The sequence below is a fragment of the Phyllobates terribilis genome, unplaced genomic scaffold (assembly GCF_046119375.1).
Source record: "Phyllobates terribilis strain yellow unplaced genomic scaffold, ASM4611937v1 Scaffold_2__4_contigs__length_985480577, whole genome shotgun sequence".
NCBI classification, from domain to species: domain Eukaryota; kingdom Metazoa; phylum Chordata; class Amphibia; order Anura; family Dendrobatidae; genus Phyllobates; species Phyllobates terribilis.
This window is the reverse complement of record NW_027362762.1, coordinates 240,431,904-240,454,219: the sequence shown is the minus strand read 5'-3', so window position 1 is coordinate 240,454,219 and position 22,316 is coordinate 240,431,904.

Below are 22,316 nucleotides of genomic sequence, written 5' to 3'. Positions count from 1 at the left end.
CATTCACAAAGCTCTCTACATTTCTGCACCACCTGATATCTCCTCCCTCATCTCTGTTTATCACCCTACCCATACTCTTCATTCTGCAACTGATCTAATACTAACATTCTCCATATTTCGAACCTAGCACCTCCCTCTCCAAGACTTCAGTTGTGCTGCACTAGTATTCTAGAATGCACTATACAAGACGATCCAACTAATAGTTAGCCCCCACATTTTAAAAAGTGCCTTAAAAACACATCTCTTTAGACAGGTCTATCACCTCACTTCACTATTCTAACTATTACATTGTAGATTGTAAGATTGCGAGCAGGGCCCTCACTCCTGTAACTGTTGAACTATGTATTACTTTGTATTTTCTTTATTGTCTGTACATGTCCCCGCTTAATTGTAAAGTGCTGTGGAATATTTTGGCACTATAGAAATAAAATTAATGTTATTATTATCCACAGTCTTGTTCCTGTGGAGATGAAGCGCAGACCTGCATAGGCACTCTATGCTCTGCCCTTAATGCGACAGCACCTAATAACCCAGAGGTGAAGTCAGTGCCTGCGCATTTGCAATACTTTACTTTGCTGTGCCCATGGTAGGGCATTATATTGCTTTCAAATTAGATAGCAAAAACCTTTAAGGGTATGTGCACATGATGGGTATTTAGATGCAGAAATTTCTGCAGCGTTTCTACACCTCTTGGCAGCAAAAATGCTGTGGAAATTCAGCACATTTCTGGTGCGTTTTTGCATGCGTTTTTGCCTTGTCTTTTTGGCAGTGCATTCCCTATGGAATACGCAGCCAAAAACGCACAAAGAATAGTCATGCCGCAGATTTAAACACACATGAAATCCGGACAGGAAACCCCTCCTATCTGCTTACTATTCCCCTAAATTGCCGCTTCTGTGCTAAATTACCATGTTCCCCCCCTCCGCTGCACGTCACAGGGCCCTGTGACAGGCCCTGTGACGTGCCCTGCTCTGCCCTCCCTCCTGCGCATGCGCAAAGCGCTGCTTCCATGGAGCGCGCTTTGTTTCCTTCTGGCCGTTGGCTGCATACTGCGCCACAGCCTTGTATTGCGTAAACGACAGTGAGTCACTGAGACTTCTGCTCCACTAGCAGTAAGCTTGATGGCAAAGGAACTTCAAAAAGATTTAGCAGAGTCTGGAGCTGTGGTAAATTGTTCTACTGTTCAGAGACACCTGCACAAATATGGCCTTTATGGAAGAGCCATCAGAAGAAAACCTCTCCTGCGTCCTCACCATAAAATTCTGCATCAGAAGTATGCAAAAGAACATCTACATAAGCCTGATGCATTTTGGAAAAAAGTCCTGTGGACCAATGAGGTTAAAATAGAACTCTTTGGCCACAATGATCAAAGGTACTGTATGTGTGGAGAAAAAAGGGGACAGAATTTCAGGAAAAGAACAACTCGCTAATAGAATCATAGAATCATAGAATGGTAGAGTTGGAAGGGACCTCCTGGGTCATCTGGTCCAACCCCCTGCTCAAAGCAGGATTCACTAGATCATCTCAGACAGATGTCTGTCCAGCCTCTGTTTGAAGACGTCCATTGAAGGGGAACTCACCACCTCTCGTGGGGTGGATAAATCATGCTTTGGGGTTGTGTTGCAGCCAATGGCATGGGGAACATTTCACAGGTATAGGGAAGAATGGATTCAATGAAATATCGACAAATTCTTGATGCAAACATAACACCATCTGTAAAAAAGCTGAAGTTGAAAAGATGATGGCTTCTACAAATGGATAATGATCCTAAACACACGTCAAAATCCACAATAAAGTAGACGAGCTCAAAAGGCGAAAGCTGAAGGTTTTACAATGACCATTACAGTCCCCTGATCTGAACATCATTGAAAATCTGTGGCTAGATCTCAAAATAGCAGTGCATGCAAGATGATGCAAGGAATCTCACTGAACTGGAATAATTTTCCAAGGAAGAATGGATGAAAATTCCTTAAACAAGAATTGAAAGACTCTTGGCTGGCTACAAAAAGAGTTTACAAGTTGTGACATTTTCAAAAGGAGGCGCTACTAGGTACTAACCATGCAGGATGCCCAAACTTTTATTCTTCTTGTAATTTTTAAAATGTAAAATATGACTATACATACAGTATATATACATATATATTGTAGTGCAGCGGTGTTCACACAGCGCTATTTAACAGGCAGTAACCCAAGAATGTCCAGCTTAAAGTTTTTATTGTCCAAAAGACTCACAAATTAAAGGCAGCTCTATCTTCTGGATCGCAGCCGGGACCACCAATACAGTCAGCATAATACAACCTCGTTGCCGTGGGCGACTGCACCACCGTGTTACTCAAGGTGCATCAGATACGTTGCCTTCACAGACCTGTGTTCAGCATTCACACAGGCCTGCAGTGCAGAGCCTCCTGCTCTGCTGCTAGCAAACACAACACTGACACACCCAAACCTTTGCTGCAGGTTTTTAAATGAAAACTGTGGACATAAGCCACATGCAAGACCCGGGCTGGAGGGAGTGAACCGCCCCACTGCCATCCTGTAGTTCACTCCAAAAATAAAAGCCCATGCTGGGTTTTCCTAAATCCGACTTGGTCAAATAGCTTGACCAAGTCCAAACTTACTTTTATTTTACACTGCAACCACAGCTGTGCCTGTGATTGCAATGCATTCCAGCGGGTTCAATAGTTCTCTATGCGCATCCTGAGGAATACATACCTTCCCTCGTATATGATCCCCCCCACTACCTCACAATATATATTTGCCTAAAATACAAAGGAAATGTGTCATTGTTAACTTTAGGCCTTTTAGAGATCATTTAATCTTCAACTTGCTTAACTGTTCACAATAACAGTAATTTTGACCAGGGGTGCTCAAACTTTTACACGCCACTGTATACAGTAGGATGGAACATGCTTTGGATATGGTGCATTATTACAATTAATCTGCTGCTTATCTAATCTAACGCAATATATTCTATTCTATTATATATACATTTGCAGTGTACTCACTGATTTCTGGCACACACCCGCCTATGACTATGAACTATGATATTCACATCAGCCATTAAATGTCTCTATATACAATATAGATTTGTGGAGGAGCAGTTTTGTCAGAGCTTTTTCATTACCCTTTCTGGGAAGTTGCATATAAAAGCTTAGCAAATGAAAATTGTCTACATAGAGTGGAAAATTGCTTTTCATGGTAACCACATAAAATAGCTATTTTCCTATTGCTCTGATAGGTTCTACAATAAATTGATAGTCAATTGGATTAAATATATGAAATGAACTTTTATATCAGCAATTTTAATATCTGGAATAAGGGATAGCAAACAGTATTTTAAGGCAGATAATTCAGTGGATATATCACAGATAGAAAGGAAAATATTTCCTAGTTATTCTCAATTCTCTAAGTGAATATAATAGCCAGTAACACAGGGTCACTGCTTTATGTTCGAATTATGTCTTTTCTATGTCTAAATTCAGCTTACGTTACAGTATACACGCTTCACTTTCTTCGGTTTCTTTTAAAGGAAAACATCTGTTGGACTGTGCAAATCTAATGGATAGATAAGAGAACTAGAGATCTGCATAAACATACCTGTAAACAGCATTGGAGGTGGACCTTAGGTCTGAACTGCACTCCAGTTTCTGTATTGAGTGGTCTCCACTAGAGATGAGCGAACATTTCAATGTTCGGTTCGGGAAAGTTTGACGAACAAATAGACATTCGTCGAATTTATTCGTCGAATATTCAAGAACATTTCTGAATCCCATAGGAGTCAATGCAGGGTACCAAAAAAATGCATATACAACACATACAAACGGGTCCAAAAGCTGTCAAAACACATCAAATTAGATGTAGACACCAGTGAAGTGCCATCAATTGACCCAGAGTACAAGTACTATAATTATTATTAATATGACGGCCACATTTATTCCATGGCGCTTTACATGTCAAAAGGGGTCACTGACTGGTACCATAGGAGAGAGGACCCTGCCTGCGAGGGCACACAAACAATCTGCAAGGGATGGGGGTGGATACAGTAGGTCAGGGTACAGCTAGTCGTGCAGCAATATGCTGGAGCAAGGGTTACCGCAGATTGTACACTTGTCACAAGAAGTGGGTCTTCAGCTTCCTTTTCAAGGTTTCCATGGTAGGCGACAGTCTGATGTGTTGGGATACAGAGTTACACAGTAACGGAGATGCACCGGACAAATCTTGTATGCGATTGTGACAAGAAGAGATAAGAGGGAAGTAAAGAAGGAGATCTTGGAAGGATGGGAAGTTGCGTTCAGGTACTAGTAGAGGGAGACTAGGTCACAAATGTATGGCGGAAACAGGTGTTCGATGGCTTGGTATGCCAAAGTTAGGCTTTTCAACTGGAGTGTCTAGGCAACAGGGAGCCCGCGCAGGGATTGACAGAGGGGAGAAGCCTGGGAATAGCGGGGTGACAGGTGGATTAATCGGCCAACACACTTTAGAATTGATTGGAGGGGTGCGAGAGTGGTAGAAGGGAGGCCACAGAGCAGGAGCTTGTAGTAAAAGAGGCGGGAGATGATGAGGGCATGCACTGGTGTTTTTCTAGATGCATGGTTGAGGAATGTGCGGATCCCCGAGATACTTTGGAGTTGGAGTCAGCAGCAAGTGGAAAAGGCCTGGATCTAATGTTTGAAGGACAGATCAGAGTCAAGTTGCGGGACTGGGGAGAGTGGGCACCCATTCACTTTGATGGATAGGTCAGTTGAGGGGGGGTGAATGAGATGGTGGAAAGACGACGCATTCCGTTTTATCCACGTTAACTTTTACAAATCTAGCAGAGAAGAAAGATGAAATACAGGACACATATTGTGGGATTCTGGTTAGTAAGAAGGTGATATCAGGTCCAGAGAGGTAGATCTGTGTGTCATCAGCATAGAGGTGATACTGAAAGCTGTGAGACCATGAGCTGTTCCAGGTGTAGATGGAGAAGGGCCATGCCCTCCCCAGTGCATTTATTGGGAAGGACCGCCTAACCAGAAACACGTGGACAAGTGAATGTGGCCAGGGACGGTACGGAGCCAGTTCACAGTGAAAAATCAGCCACAAAGTGTCAGGGAACATTCCCACAGACTTTTCTTAACCAGGGCCGCTTCTTGGCAGGGTTGGACAGGCCCACCAGAGAAATGGAGAATCCCCAGGTGGGCTCTGGCTTCTCCATCAGGAAAGTTCATAGCGCAAACCTTGCAGGTTGTGATGATGATGAGGCCATCCATATCTCCTTACTTTTCTGTTACTTGGAATCCAAGCACAAGTATGCAGCCAGCCACCTACCCACAAGCCGTAATACTAAACTGCCACATTTCTTGACAGCTGCTTGCACTTGAAATGTTGCCTTTTAGGCTCCTGTAGGTGGAAGCTTTTCACAACCTCATGGCGGCGGCCGGGTCTCCATACTCGGTCCCCAGCCATCACTATTTCTCCCGGTGTCGTCCTCACCTTCCACAAGTCCCAGAACATTACCTGTGCACCCCCCCAGTACACTGACTGGGAAGGACCGCCTAACCACAAACATGTGTACAAGTGAAAGTGGTCAGGGACGGTACAGAGCCAGTCCACAGCTTGTCGGTTAGAGTTGTATTTCACCACAGCCATATTCTTTAGCTCGGTGAAAGGACTTGGGAAACTGTATCTACTCCAGCTGTCATTTCTCCCAGGAAGTCCTCTAATGCATCTTCTTGCATAAGCAATGGCAGCCCACCCAACATCAGCTCACACTTCTCATTGGTGCTTAGCCACAGACAAAGATCTTTCTTGAATTTCATCACTACAGAGTTGGACAATGATGACCTGATTTGCAATGCGTTTTGAGAAATAACATGCATAAGCAAAACCACGGTTTAGGCCACTGAATGTCATTAAGCGAAACTCATACAGCTTTCCCACAGACTGAAAGAGGGGTATCAAGACTTTCAAGACAGGCAAGACTTCCCTGTCCTCCCCAAGAGGATAACTGTTCATGTTCTCCTCCTCATCCTCCTACTCCTCATTATCACAAAATCCGCATTGAGATGAGATGAGGCTGGGCTGCATAGTTCCTTGCTCTGCCTGCAATGCCTCCTCTTTAACTGTGAGCAGTGAGCGTTTCAGTAGACAGAGAAGCAGGATAGTGACGCTAGTTATGGCGTCATCTCCACTCACCATTTTGGTGGAGCCCTCAAAGTTTTAGAGGACAGCACAGACATCCATGCCCACTCATCAGCTCTTATGTGCGGAGGCTGACCTGAATGCCAATGGGCGTGTTGAAGCTGGTACTCAACAACTGACTGAAGCGGGTAAAGAACCGGAGTTTCTGCTACGGGAGACATGCGTGACAATACTTGGCACGGTAACAGATGAGGTAACAGGAGGAATTGCACCATGCAATTTGTTGTGCAATTTCTCCTGAGTAAGCCGATACCCCATATGTTTGGGCACACGGCAGGGTTTGGAAGGGAAGGAGCGTTATTTGACTTTCTGAATGTAAAATTTGCTTGAAAAATTAGCGGACGCCATGTCGCGTTTGGGGACATGGCCCTGATGTGCCTAAACAGTGGAAACCCCCCACAAGTGACACCATTTTGGAAACTAGACCCCCCAGGGAACTTATCTAGATGTGTGGTGAGCACCCTGAACCCCCAGGTGCTTCACAGAAGTTTAGAACACTGAACCGTAAAAATAAAATTTTCAAATTTTTTTGAACAAAAATGTTTTTCAGACCATAATTTTGCATTTTCATAAGGGTAACAGGAGAAATTGCACCATGCAATTTGTTGTGCAATTTCTCCTGAGTAAGCCGATACCCTATATGTGAGGGAAAACCACTGCAGGTGTGATGCAGGGGAATAACCCCGCCCACAACCCAGCAGCCACCGCGGGCACCCCAGCGCTGAGTCACGCCTCACTTGTTGTGACGTCAGCGTGGGGTCATGTGCTGCCTGTGAGCGGCCACCGATAGCGCCCCTCACAGGCAGTATCAGCAGTGCAAGGTAATTAGAAAGAAGGTTGTATTTATCATTAAAACACACTGGCATTTTTTTAAAAGTACCAGACAACCCCTTTAACATATTTCCCAGGAAAATCCATTTTGGTTTCGTTTTTGCATGTTTTGTTGTGAGTCCGTAAAAGTGGCATAATCCCTGTGACAACCTTGTTGACAGCAGTGACCTTGGAGTCAGAAATGCTTCCAGAGGTCTTCCCCATGCTGTTCCCATGTCATTTGAGCACTGTTGATTTGGGCAATTTTTTGGCCCACTGCAGACCACCGGGGGAGCTGCCGGAAAAATGCTCGAGTTTCCCATAGACTTACATTGGGCTCGTTACTCGGACCGAGCACTCAAGCATTCCAATTTGCTCCACCCGAGCAACGAGTACCCAAGCATTTTAGTGCTCGCTCATCACTAGCCATAAGCCATAATCATCAACATTAACTGAAATAAACACTTGAAATAGATCACTCTGTTTGTAATGACTCTATATAATATATGAGTTTCAATTTTAGTATTGAAGAACTGAAATAAATTAACTTTTTGATGATATTCTAATTTAGTGAAAAGCACTTGTAACACTCTTATTTAAAGGCATAAAAATTGAAAGTTTGAAAATTGCTAAATTTTCAACATTTTTGCCAAATTTCCGTTTTTTTCCACAAATAAGCGCAAGTCATATAGAAGAAATTTGACCACTGTCGAGTCATGAATTATAATATGTCATGAGAAAACTTTCTCAGAATCAGTGAGATCCATTGAAGCATTCCAGAGTTATTAACTCATAAAGTGACAGTGGTCAGAATTATAAAATTTGGCCCGGTCATGAAGATGAAAACAGGCTCGAGGGTGAAGAGGTTAATGCAAAATACCAGGGATTGTCTGTCTGCTGTCTCTAACATCATGTCCTTTCTTTATCTGAAATGGAATCTCTCCAAAATTGAACTCCTTGTGTTTCCTCCCTCTACTAACCTACCTATACCCGACTTTTTTATTCCCATGGGTAGTTCAAACATAACTCCCTAGCAGCAAGCTCGCTGTCTTGGGGTAATATTTGACACAAAATTGTCCTTTATTCCCTATATCCACTCGCTTGTGTCACCTGCACTTTAAATAGAGCTCCAGAATCTGACCTCTTCTCGTCTTTGAACTGCTAAAACTCTTACTATCGCTCTTATTCAATCTCATCTGGGCTACTACAACTTTCTTCTGATCGGTCTCCCTCTAACCAAACTTTCTCCTCTACATTCCATCCTTAATGCAGTAGCCAGGGTCATATTTTTGTCCAGCCACTTCACCGATGCCTCTACTCTGTGCCAGTCACTGCACTGGTTACCCAGTCGCTACCAAGTCCAATATAAACTCATGTTTCTCACCCAAAAAGGTCTTCACAGTTCTACACCGCCCTATATCTCCTCCCTTATTTCTGTCTTTCACCCTACCTGTGCTCTCTATTCTGCAACTGATCTAAGACTAACATCCTCCATAATCCGAACCTTGTACCTCCATCTCCAAGACTTTTCTCATGCTGTGCCAGTCTACTGGATTGCACTACCTCAAACGATCCGAATAATATCTAACCCACATATTTTAAGCGTGCTTTAAAAACACATATGTTTAGACAAGCCTATTGCCTCCACTCACTAACTTAACTCTCCCCTATTCCCTCCTACTAAATGTTAATCATAATCTGCACCTTCCTATTCCTCTGTCTCCACATCCTGCATGCACCCAATAGCACACAGTAACTTCACTTAGACATATCCTGGTTGATGTCCGAATCATGCAGCTTAATAGGAAAACCCTTATTATAATAATGATGACTGTACAATACATAACAGCACATTCTACCTATTGTGTCCCCCTATTTCCTTATAGATTGTAAGCTTGCAAGCAGGGCCCTCACTCCTCCTGTAACTGTTAAAATGTGTTACATTATATTGTTATTATTGTCTGTACATGTCCCCGCTTAATTGCAAAGTGCTGCAGAATATGTTAGTGCTATATAAATAAAAATTATTATTATATCATCTTGTGCTTGATGGTGAGGATGTGATTTTCAGCTAAGAAACAATTGAGCATACTGCTTACCATGCTCACCAGCATTACTGAGGGCCCTTTCGTTCTTTCTAGGCTCCCCTCAGCGATGGTTGGTTGATATGGCCAGCAGCATCAGCATGGATTTTATTCTCACTGCAAGCCTTGATCCCTACCTATGCCTGGGATAACTCAATGTACCCCTCCATATCCACCTACTGTTGCTTTTCCTCCTCCTTCACCATATCCTGCAGCATGTAGCATTGACCTTGAGGGTCCCCAATAACCCCAGACTGTTGATCAACATGTACAAATTGCTGATTTTCCTCAATATCCTGTTGTATACTTGTAAGTGTATTTTTTCCAAGATAAATATGAGGGGAATGAAATTATTAATATCACAGTCATCCGCACTTATAAATTTAGCAGCCACTTAGAAGGGCTTCAGCAGGTGACGTGTCCCTCATCAGCTGCCAACGATGGATTTCAAGGTAAGCCAAGCTCCAGTTTGCCAGCTGCATGATATAATTAGTCACCACTTTATGCTGGTCATACAGACACTTCAACATCTGCACTGTTGAACTCCATATGATTGTCACATCACAAATCAGGCAGTGGTCAGTTGTCAGTTCAAATCAGTTGTCTTGTTTTTATTGTCTGTACATTTCTGTAATTAATTGTAAAGTGCTGCTTAATATGTTGGCGCTATAAAAATAAAAAAATATTATTATTATTATTATTATGAGGGCATGCTTTGTTAAGTAAGAACAGTTGAAATGCCCATACACTTTTCTGGCTATGGCCACCAACTTCTGCAAGCTGCTATATTTCTTTAAGAATTGTTGCATGGTTAAATTCAGAACAAGTGCCATATAGTGCCTCTGTGAACATTTGGTTTTCTTTTTTTTGTGAAGCAAACAAGAAATAGGACAAAATAACTGAAAACTTCAGTGTGCATAGCTCTTTACCCGCTACTAAAGTCAGTACTTTTTAGAGCCTCCTTTTGCAGCAATTACAACTGCAATTTGCTTTGGATAAGTCTCTATGAGCTTTCCACATCTTGCCACTGGGATTTTTGTCCATTTCTCCAGGCAAAACTGCTGCAGCTCCTTCAAGTTAATGATGGTTTCCTCTGGTAAATAGCAATCTTCAAGTCTGACAACAGATTCTCAATTGGATTAAGGTCAGAGCTTTGACTAGGCCCCTCCAAAACATTTACACATTTCTTCTTAAACCACTCGAGTGTTGCTTTAGCAGTATGTTTTGGGTCATTGTCTTGTTGGATGAACCTCCATACCAGTCTCAAATCACTGACAGACTGAAACAGGTTTTGCTCAAGAATATCCCTATATTTTGCACCATCCATCTTCCCCTTGACTTCGACATTTTCCCTGTCCCTGCTGCTGAAATACATCCCCACAGCATGATGTTGCCACCACCATGTTTCACATGTTTTCACGTTTCATGATGGTGTTCTTGGTTTGTCGATAGAAAATAAAAGTTACATTTTGATCTCATCTGACCACAGCACCTTCCTACATACATTTGGGGAGTCTCTCATATGTCTTCTGGCAAACTCAAAATGGGCCTTACAATTTTTGTGTGTAAGTAAAGGCTTTTTTCTGCCCACTCTTCCATAAAAAACACCTCTATGGAGAGTATGGCTTATTGTGGTTGTATGGACAGATACTCCAGTCTCTGCTTGGGATCTCTGCAGCTCTTTCAGGGTTACCTTTGATCTTTGTGCTGACTATCTGATTAATGCCTTCCTTGCCTAGGCTGAGAGTTTTGGTGAGTAGCTCTCTCTTGGCGGGTGTATTGTGGAACCATGTTCTTTCCAATTGATGATAATGCATTTTATGGTGCTCCGGGGGATTTTCAGAGATTGGGATATTTTTTTTTATAACCCAATCCTGAGTTGGACTTCTCAACATCTTTGTCCCTGACTTGTTTGGTTATTTTCATGGTGTTGTTTGGTTAGTGGTGCCTCTTGCTAAATGGTGTTGTAGCCTCTGTAGCCTTTCAGAAAAGGTGTGCATATACTGACAGACCATGTGACACTTAGATTGCACATAGGTGGACTTCCTAAGCATTTGACTTATGAAGGTAATTGCTTGCATCAGAAATTTTTAGGGGCTTCATAGCTGTCACGGCAACTATGGGAACCAGCCATGCACGGATCAGCCTCATGTCAGAGAAAAATGCCGTCGACGGAGGATATAACGTTACACACCAGTTTTCCTAACATCTCTAATAAATGGGGAATTTTGTTATCAATACACATTTATACAGTATCTTTTTGGGCATAACAAAGAAATAAGATACAAAAATGTAAGCATCCCATTGGTTTGTATTAACATTTTACTGCTGATTGGTTAATAATTCAATCCTCTACGTAGTTGAATATTCATTTCTAATTAACATATTATAGGCTTATATTTCAAGCATCTGATTAACATTGTGTGCATACTGCCATCAGGGTATGTGTGTCTCAAAACTTGTTTATACGAGCTGGATAATGCATGCCTTCTCTGTGGAAAACTTCAAGGCTACAAATAGAAACTTTCAGACTAGAACAAAGTCTTCAGAACTAATCTGAAGGCTAGTACATGCAGAAAATTTACCTTTTCCCGGAAATTCAAACATAAAACTATTGTCTTAGTACATTATACAGAAAATGGATGTAATATTTATTTCTAAGATGGATGCCAACAATACATTTCCCTCCTGTTGTTCAAATTTCTAAACAAACATTTATACCCCAGTTATTGTTGTGTACCCCAAGTGTCCCTAATTTAGACCTGCCTAGGTCAGTGAACCCCTATTGTCAGCTGGTACTTACTCTAGATGTGTGGATAGACCACTCATACCAGGGGATGCAGAGATCTGTCCCCAGACTGAGCTAGTTGCTCACTGTAGCTAACACATACACTCATGGTTTATCTGCATTCAGGAGCATGCATTCTCTAATTGCTAGGCTTGTGTAGTTAACTATTCAGAGATGCACCCCACCACAGGCCTAGGCCAGCACACAGGACTGGCAGAGCCAGTGGCTCTGACTCCGTTAACACGGCCAGAGTATAACTTCCTTCTTGCTGTATGTGGAGAACATCCTCCAGCACAAGGGTAATAACCCAAACTGTTGGGGTGCAACTGTGGGACCCCCCTTCTGGAAATAAGGTCCTCTGCCGGTCCTTTTAAACACTGGGGGATCTTTTTCCAGAAAGGAGGGAAAGTTGAGCTAGGCTATCAGACGATTATTTCCAGGGTTACCCTTGAGCCTATGGGGCACACAATGGAAGCAGATATAACATCAATTAAATTGCTAACATGCCTGGTTCTAAGTTGCCATGTTTAGAGACACAAAACATAATTATTTTAACAAGAAAATAAACACAAATTATGGCTAACAATATCTTTGCAGAAAGGTACATGACTCCCACCAGCCATCCCTCCCAGTCCTTTGAACTAGTTGGTGGGATTAAGCCAGCTGTGCCAATAGAGCCACGAAAAGTTCCAGTTCTCTTGGGAGTGAAGTTTTCTGGACTCTTCTTTGAGCAATCTGGCATGCTGAACATCATGCATAATCCTTGTTGTACTGGTATTATCCACATAGTGGCAGCAGGCAGGTCCCACCATCTGACAAAGTTCTCTTTGGAACGCAGTAAGGTAATCCAGAACAACATAATGTTGGTTAATTACAGTGGTAATCAGAAGTAGCTGAGAAGCAGTAATATTCAAAGCATCGAATATATTGTTAGTAACATTATCAAACAATTCAGCTAAGCTTCCAATATTATGAGTATTTTGTACCTGTAGACCATAGAGTGACAGTGCCAACCCAAATTTCTTAGCTCCTGGGCCTAGGATATGTATGAGATTTTTTGCCCTTCATGTGTCCCTCTTATGTAGCGTATTTTTAGGGATCTACAGGAGTGGCAAATTCTTCTCTTCGTAGACCCAAGTGGCAGTTTTCAATCTGGCTAAGGGGCATATTCCTGGGTACATAAGCAATTAGCTTATTAAAGTAACAAAATCTGTAACATTTTTGTGACCACAGAAGGCCCATGGGCGCGTCAAAACAGAGGGGCACATGCTGTTGTCTGAAATAAAATCAACAAAGTTACTACAGTTGGCAAAAGGAAACAATACTCCATCCTACAAGTAGAGATTACCTGTCTCACTCAATTGGAAAAAATCCTTATACCTCCAGTCAGGGTCGTGGAGGTGCAGCTTCAAAAGGCTGCCATTCAGACATAATCCTGAACACTGCAGACTAATGGCAACCTCAGAGGTTGGTGAAATGCTCCCAAGACCTGTTCTAGTGCTATGGGCAGTAATTAATTTGGCCCTGCTGTCCCTCCAAGTCATGTTGAGGGAATATTGTGTAAAATTCATTAGGAGAAATATAGTCCAGCTCACCGTGTTTTACATCCTGGAAGTGTTCGGAGCACGGAAACTGTGCGTCAAGGTGCAGGAAAATGCAAGAAATAGGAGAAACCCAGCTCCATAAACAGTGAATATTAATCTTGATTAACCCCTTTCCGGCCCAAGGCGTACTAATAAGTATCTATGCCCTGGGCCTTAAGGACCTGATACGTATTAGTACGCCCTGGCAAGCGGTGCGGGCGAGATCGCCGCCGGGTGTCAGCTGATTGTTACAGCTGACACCGGGTGCTATGTGCAGGGAGCAGTCCCGCATCGCTCCCGGCACATTAACCCCGGAAATGCTGCGATCGAAATCGATCGCAGCATTCCGGTGGCAAGTGGAGGTAAGCGCTATACTTACCTTCTCTGACGGCGTCTCGTGGCGTCTGAGTCCGGTCCCGGATGTTGCCATGGTGACCCTAAGTCATCATGACAACTTCCGGGTCACCAGGAGGCAGGAAGTTGCTTTGGTCATGCGCAGTGCACAACCAAAGTAACTTCTCCCTGTGCAGCGCTGACAGGCTGCATGGCATAGGGAGCTGCTGCTCTCTATGCCATGCAGCCTATCAGGCTGCAAAAAGTGAAAGTCCCATAGTGGGATAATGTGAAAAAGTAATAAAAATGTCAGAAAGTGAAAAAAAAATGTAAAAAAAATAGTAAAAATATTTAAAAAAAATAATAATAATAAAATAAAAATATATTGTACCCATAAATAAATAATCTTATGGAAAAAAAATAAACCAATAAAAGTACACAAATTTGGTATTGCTGCGTCCCGAACGACCTGACCTATAAAACTGTCCTGCTGGTTAACCCCTTTAGTGAACACGGTAAAAAATAAAAATAAAAACCGAAACATAAAACGATGTTTTATCATCATACCGCCAAACAAAAAATGGAATAAAACGCGATCAAAAAGACGACTGTAAATAAAAATGGTACCGCTGAAAACGTCATCTTGTCCCGCAAAAAGCAAGCTGCCATACAGCTCCAACGGCTGAAAAATAAAAAAGTTAAAGCTCTCAGAATAAAGCGATGCAAAAACAATTCTTTTTTCTATAAAATAGTTTTTGTGTAAAAGCGCCAAAACATAAAAAAAAATATAAATGCAGTACCGCTGTAAACGTACTGACCCAAAGAATAAAGCTGCCTTATCAATTTACCACACGCAGAACGACATAAAAAAAAAGAAACAATTCCTGAATTGTTGGTTTTTGTTTATTCTGCCTTCTAAAAATCAGAATGGAAAGCGATCAAAATATGTCACGTGCCCGAAAATGGCACCAATAAAAACATCAACTTGTCCCGCAAAAAACAAGATGTCACATGACTCTGTCGGCCGAAATATGGAAAAATAATAGCTCTCAAAATATGGCGATGTAAAAACTAGTCTTTGCAAAAAAATGCGATATGAATCTGGCATTGCTGTAATTGCACCGACCCGAGAATAAAGACGTCTAATCACTTATACCGCATGAGGAACGGTGTAAAAAATAAACTTTAGGGTTAGGGTTGTGCTAGGGTTAGGGTTGTGCTAGGGATGGGTTGTGCTAAGGTTAGGGTTGTGCTACGGTTTGGGTTAGGGTTGTGCTAGGGTTAGGGTTGTGCTAGGGTTAGGGTTGGGGTTGGGCTAGGGTTGGGGTTGGGCTAGGGTTAGGGTTGGGCTAGGGTTAGGGTTGGGCTAGGATTCAGTTAAGGTTAGGGTAGGGCTAGGGTAGGGCTGGGCTAGGGTTAGTGTTGGGCTAGGGTTAGGGTTGGCAGCGTAGCATAAACTCCGCCATGTGTGCCAGACTGCAAAGAGGCAAACTTTCCGTGTCCTAACCAAGAGGATGACTGGCCAGGCTCTCCTCCTCATCCTACTCCTCTTCCTCCTCCTCCCTGTCTTCAGGCCTTCCACGCTGAACAGACGGCATGGCAGTTGTGCAGGTAGTACTATCCATAGCGCTGGAAACTAGCTCCTGTTCTTCCTCCTCCTCCTCCTCTTGCTCATTGTCACCCAATTCACGTTGGGATAAGATGAGGCTGGGCTGTGTGTAATCACTCTGTATGGTTCCTTGCTCCATCTCATCGTGCTCCGCCTGCAATGCATCCTCTTTAATTGAGAACAGAGAGTGTTTCAGAAGACAGAGAAGCGGGATGGTGATGCTAATTATGGCGTCATCGCCGCTCACCATCTAGATGGAGTCCTCAAAGTTTTGGAGGATAGTACAGATGTTTGACATCCATGTCCACTCCTGAAGTTTCATGTGTGGAGTCTGACCTGAAAACCGACGGCCTTGTTGATGCTGGTAGTCAACAACTGCCCTCTTCTGCTCACAAATCCTTCCCAACATCTGCAATGTAGAGTTCAACGCATGGGGACATCACACACCAGTCGGTGAGCCGGAAGTTGTAAATTCTCCTCCTCCGGCACCGCCGACCCCAATTTGGAGAATGAACCAAAGGACGGATGTCTCCCAGTACAACAAAAAAAAGGAGAACACCCAGCAGAGAAGGATGTATGATTGTTAAGAGCAAATTCTGCGAGAGGCAGAAACTCAGACCACACCTCTTGATTGTCCACCACAAAACAACGCAAAAACTGTTCAACATCCTGGTTCTTTCTTTCAGTCTGTCCATTCGACTCAGGATGATAACCAGATGAGAATGACAAATACCTGTCACAAAAAGCACGCCAAAAGTGAGCCACAAACTGAGGTCCTCTATCAGAAACAATATCCGTGGGAACGCCATGGAGCTTGACAATCTCTTTAACAAACGCCCTAGCGAGTGTCTTGGCGCAGGGCAACTTAATGAATGGAACCAGATGACACATCTTACTAAAACGGTCCACGACCACCCAGATGACAGTAAAACCCTCAGACACAGGAAGATCAGTAATAAAATCCATAGTGCGATGCATCCAAGGTGCACTAGGAACCTCCAGAGGGCAAAGCAACCCCGCAGCAGGAGTATGTGAAGCCTTTGACCTAGCACACACAGTACACTGATGCACCTACTTGATGACTTCCTTCTGCCATCCAGGCCACCAAAAACTGCGACTGATAAGTCTCTTAGTCTCCAAAACTCCTGGATGACCTGCCTACTGAGACTCATGACACTCCACAAACAAATCTCTCCTAAAGGCTCTAGGCACAAACAACCTCCAATGGGGAGTGTTAGATGGAGCATCATCTTGAGCATTCAGAATCCCATTCTCCAAAACAGAGTCCAAAGCCGCCGCCACAACTCCTTTCTGTAAAATGCTCTCCTCCTCCTCGGCACCGACCGTAGGAGAGAAGCTGCGAGATAAAGCATCGGCTTTAACATTCTTAGTACCAGGGATATAGGTAACAGAAAAATGAAACCGAGAAAAAAAAAGTGCCCACCTAACTTGACGGGCATTCAAGCGCGTGGCAGCATCCAGACAGATCAAATTCTTATGATCTGTGAAAACCTGAATAGAAAATCTAGCGCCTTCCAAAAAATGATGCCAATGTTCAAACGCAAGTTTTATAGCCAGCAACTCCCGATTTCCAACATCATAATTTAGTTCGGTTTCCGAAAAATTTTTCGAAAAGAAGGCACAAGGATGTACTCCACCCTTGTTTTCCTGAGACAAAACTGCTCTGACCCCCACCGATGAAGCATCGACCTCGACCAAAAAAGACTTGGTCTCATCAGGCTGCATAAGGATAGGGGCAGAACTGAACCTCTCTTTGAGATACTCAAACGCTTCCATGGCCTCAGTAGTCCACTGGGCCGTATTCGCACCTTTCCTGGTGAGATCGGTTAGAGGTTTAACAATTACAGAAAAATTCTTAATGAATTTCCTGTAATAATTGGCAAAACCCAAAAATCTCTGTATAGATTTCAAACCAATAGGCCTAGGCCATTCCTGCACAGCCTGAACCTTCACAGGGTCCATCTCAAAGCCCTCGCTGGAGACAATGTAGCCCAAAAAACTAATTTTCTGCACAGCGAACTCACATTTCTCCAGCTTAGCAAAGAGTGAATTATCACTCAATAACTGTAAAACTTCACGTACACTCTGCCAATGGGACTCTAGATCTGGTGAATAAATCAAAATGTTATCCAAATACACAACCACATTCTTACCAATCAAAGGTCTCAGGATTAGAGATGAGCGTTGTTCTACTCGAACTGTTCGCCAATCTCAAATTCGAGCTGTTTTGGGCGGTGTTCGAGCCGGTCGGCGAACACGAACAATTTGAGAAAAATTCGGCTGTTCGAGGTTATGTTCGATAACTGTTCGTGCACCAAAATCATAACTGGATTTTTTCTCAGTAATGATGAAAATTAATGTTAATACGCAGTTTGAGTGTACAGCGGGGCGGGGGGAGGGGCAGGGGATGGATCTCTGCAGGAACAATGAAGATCTCCATTTTTTTTTCTCTTTCCCGCATTTGCAGTGGGGAGGTGCAATCTGTCAGCCTATCAGCAGCGCACACACGGAGCGAAGTGCTTTTTTTCACACAAGCAAGGGCATGTGTGATTGGCAGTGTATGTCACATGTCCTTGCCCTATAAGACCAAGCCATTTTCCCCGTCGCCACCATTTTCTCACTGCTGCAGCTGCGTGTTAGACGGCACCGCTGTTGCTGTGTGCGCTATACCTTGTTAATTTCAAGCCAATTTTCGCACAAATATACAGATAGCTTGGGAGTAGGGAATAGTTGTGATTGCAGTCCTTTTAAGGACTAGGTTACAGCATTTCCTACGACTTTTATCAGGCAGGTCTGTGCTCTTAAATAGATAGATTGTGGGAGTAAAGACTAATTGTAATTGGAGTCCTTTTCAGGACTAGGTTACATCAGTTCCTATCAGTTTTTGCCAGGCAGGTCTGTGCCAGTGCTGTGCAAGTTTTTTTCACAGCATTTGGCTGAATCTAGCAAAGCTAATCCTTTTTGGCCTATTGCAGAGTGTGTTAGTCAGTGGAGTAGACTATCTGTGTTGCAAGATATACCACCTGTGTATAGAATACCAATTTTTTTACTGCACCTAGTGAAGTAAAATCTTTTGGGCATAGCATCATTCTATTAGTCCATCTATACTGACCTCCATCAGGTTGCAAACTGAATATAATTTTTTTCTGCATCTAGCTCTGAAAAAATATTTGGGCTTCTAGCAGTGTGTGGGACTTGGTCTATTAGTCCATCTATACTGACCTCCATCAGGTTGCAAATTAAAAATAATTTTTTTCTTCATTTAGCTCTGAAAAAATATTTGGGCTTCTAGCAGTGTGTGGGACTTGTTCTATTAGTCCTTCTATACTGACCTCCAGCAGGTTGCAAATTGAATATAATTTTTTTCTGCATCTAGCTCTGAAAAAATATTTGGGCTTCTAGCGGTGTGTGGGACTTGGTCTATTAGTCCATCTATACTGACCTCCATCAGGTTGCAAATTAAAAATAATTTTTTTCTGCATCTAGCTCTGAAAAAATATTTGGGCTTCTAGCAGTGTGTGGGACTTGGTCTATTAGTCCATCTATACTGACCTCCATCAGGTTGCAAATTAAAAATAATTTTTTTCTTCATTTATCTCTGAAAAAATATTTGGGCTTCTAGCAGCGTGTGGGACTTGTTCTATTAGTCCATCTATACTGACCTCCATCAGGTTGCAAATTAAAAATAATTTTTTTCTGCATCTAGCTCTGAAAAAATATTTGGGCTTCTAGCAGTGTGTGGGACTTGGTCTATTAGTCCATCTATACTGACCTCCATCAGGTTGCAAATTGAATAAAAAAATTTTCTGCATCTAGCTCTGAAAAAATATTTGGGCTTCTAGCGGTGTGTGGGACTTGGTCTATTAGTCCATCTATACTGACCTCCATCAGGTTGCAAATTAAAAATAATTTTTTTCTGCATCTAACCCAGCCAATAGTTTTGGCCTAATACCACAGTTTGGCCACTCAGCTCTGCTCGGTTACCATCCATTGTTTTTTTGTGCAAACAACTCCAGAGTTGTGAATTAGTTAACCACCAAAATGAGTGGAAAAAGGCCTGCTGCTGGTGGAAAGGGGAATAGGCGTGTTGGGAAGGGGAAAAAAGGTTGTGTCCGTGGGGTAGGTGCAGAAGAAAGACCATCTTCCAGCCAAACTAAAATGTCTACTTCTTTTAGCGGACAATGTGATAAGATCCCTTTCTTACGGCCACGCCAATCGCTACAAATTCCAGATGAGGCTCAAAAACAGCAGGTGCTTCAACGGATATCAAGTGCTCCTTTAAGTGGGCTCTCCTCCACATCAACTTCAACATCACAAATACTCCAGTCCTCAAAGGTGTCACCCAAATCGCACTTGCTTCCTCACAGCTCCCAAATCTCCAGCTGCCCGTCTGAGTATGAGGTAGAACAGATGGTTGAGTCTGCAGAGCTGTTTACTCATACTATAACCTGGGAATCAGAGGTCGACTCCAGCGCTTCTGTGAATCCAGACGAGGAAATGATCTGCACTGATGCCCAGAATCTTTATGAGTCGGATCCAGGACCAGACGCAGAAGGTTCTGACCATAATGTAGACCCTCATTCCCAAACTGTAACTCCTGTTGGTGGAGACAATGAGGAAGACGATGATAAGACTCAAATACCTGATTGGAGCGACAACTTTAGTTTTTTGTCAGGGCAGGAACAGGTTGGCTCTGAGGACGACGGGTGTGATAACGCACAGGGTGATGATGATGAGGTCGGAGATCCCACTTACTGTCAACCCACAGTCAGCCAAGAGATGAGGTCAGCAGAGGAGGTGGAGGAAGATGCTAGTGACGACGAGGTCAGGTTGCGCCTTCCTGGACAGAGACGTAGTACTGGAAGCACGTCAACAACTGCATCCTCAAACACAACTCTGCCTCTCACCACAAGTCGTGGTGGCTCTTCAGGTCGCATGGGTGCTAAGCCTTGCATAGCCTGGGCATTTTTTCAGATCGATAAAGATGACCCAACTCGTGTTATCTGTAACATTTGTCAGCAAAAGCTAAGTAGAGGCCAAAAAATACATAGTTTGAGTACTTTATGCATGAACCGGCACATGGACATGAAGCATAAGTTGCAGTGGGAAGCTCAGTGTGCTACAATGCGGTCTAGCCGGCCGGGCCAACCACCGTCTGCCATATCTTGTGCATCCGCGGCCTCTTCATCCTCTGTGACTGGGGGGACAGCAGTCACACCTGTTTTGGGGCGCAGACCTGCCACCTCTTTACCCGCAACAGCCAGCGTGATTGGCAGGTCATCATTTTCTTTGGAGGTGGTAACACCAGCTGGTCTTGAGCGCTGTCCGACATCGATAGCACCACCTTTGGATCAAGGCAACCTAACATGTCCGCCTGCATCTTCCTCACAGACCGGCAGTTTGCCGGGGACACCCTTATCAACCCCGTCTAAGCACAATAGCCAGCCCTCGGTCCCTCAGATGTGGACAAGTAAAAGACCATTTCCTCCTAGCCATGAGAAAGCTAAGAGGTTGAATTTCACCATCTGCAAGCTCTTGGCTACAGAAATGCTGCCTTTCCGCCTGGTGGACACAGAGGATTTTCGAGACCTTATGTCCGTCGCAGTGCCCCAGTACCAGATGCCCAGTCGGCACTACTTCTCAAAGAAAGGTGTGCCTGCGCTCCACCAGCATGTCGCACACAACATCACCGCTTCTTTGAGAAACTCTGTGTGTGACAGGGTGCATTTCACCACAGACACTTGGACGAGTAGGCATGGACAGGGGCGTTACATGTCGCTGACTGGGCACTGGGTAACTATGGTGACAGCAGGACAAGGGGCTGCTGTCCAAGTCTTGCCGTCCCCACGAGTTGTGCGTCAATCCTCTTTATGTCATTTTTCCTCCACTGCTTCTGCCTCCTCAACCTCCTCTCGGTCTTCCACCTGCACCCAAAGCCTGTCTGGTCATGCCACAAGCTTTCTAACTGCGCAGAAGGGATCCTGCACACCTCCTTACTATGCTGGCAGTAGGGCTCAACGTCATCAGGCGATTTTTACATTGAAATGTCTGGGAAATGTGAGTCACACAGCTGAGGAGTTGTGGTCAGCTCTGGAGAACCAATTTCATGAATGGTTGTCTCCACTGGACCTGAAACCAGGGAAGGCCGTGTGCGACAATGCTGCAAACCTGGGTGCGGCCCTTCGCCGGGGCAATGTCACACACGTGCCTTGTATGGCTCACGTGTTGAACCTGGTTGTCCAGCAATTTTTAGCCCACTATCCCAGACTAGATGGCCTTCTGCAGAGGGCACGGTCGCTGTGTGCTCACTTCCGCCGTTCGCATCCCGCAGCTCAGCGACTTACATCTCTACAGAAGTCGTTGGGCCTGCCACTTCAACGGCTAAAATGCGATGTGCCTACCCGGTGGAATTCAACTCTGCACATGTTGCAGCGACTGTGGCAGCACCGACAAGCCCTGGTGCAATACGTTCTGATGTATAGCCTGGGCCAACGAGATTCAGAGGTGGGGCAAATCACGCTGGAGGAGTGGACTCAGATCAGGGACCTATGCACCCTTCTGCACAGTTTTGAAATGGCGACGAAGATGTTTAGTGCTGACGATGCCATTATCAGCATGACTATTCCGGTGATTTACATGCTGGAGCACATGTTAAACAGAATTCGGAGTCAGGTGGTGGCACAAGAGGAGGTGGAGGAAGTAGAGGAGGAGGAGTTGTATGCGGAAGGGCTAACATCTGCAAGGTCCAGACGGTCGGCAGCACCAAGGCGGCAGGCATGTGAGGGTGGGGGAGATGATTTTACCAGGGCGCATGGTAGCAGCCAAACTAGTGAGGAAGGTGCAGGAGCCCAGGAAGAAGTGGAGGACGAACTGATGGAAGACTCATCAGATGAGGGAGACCTTGA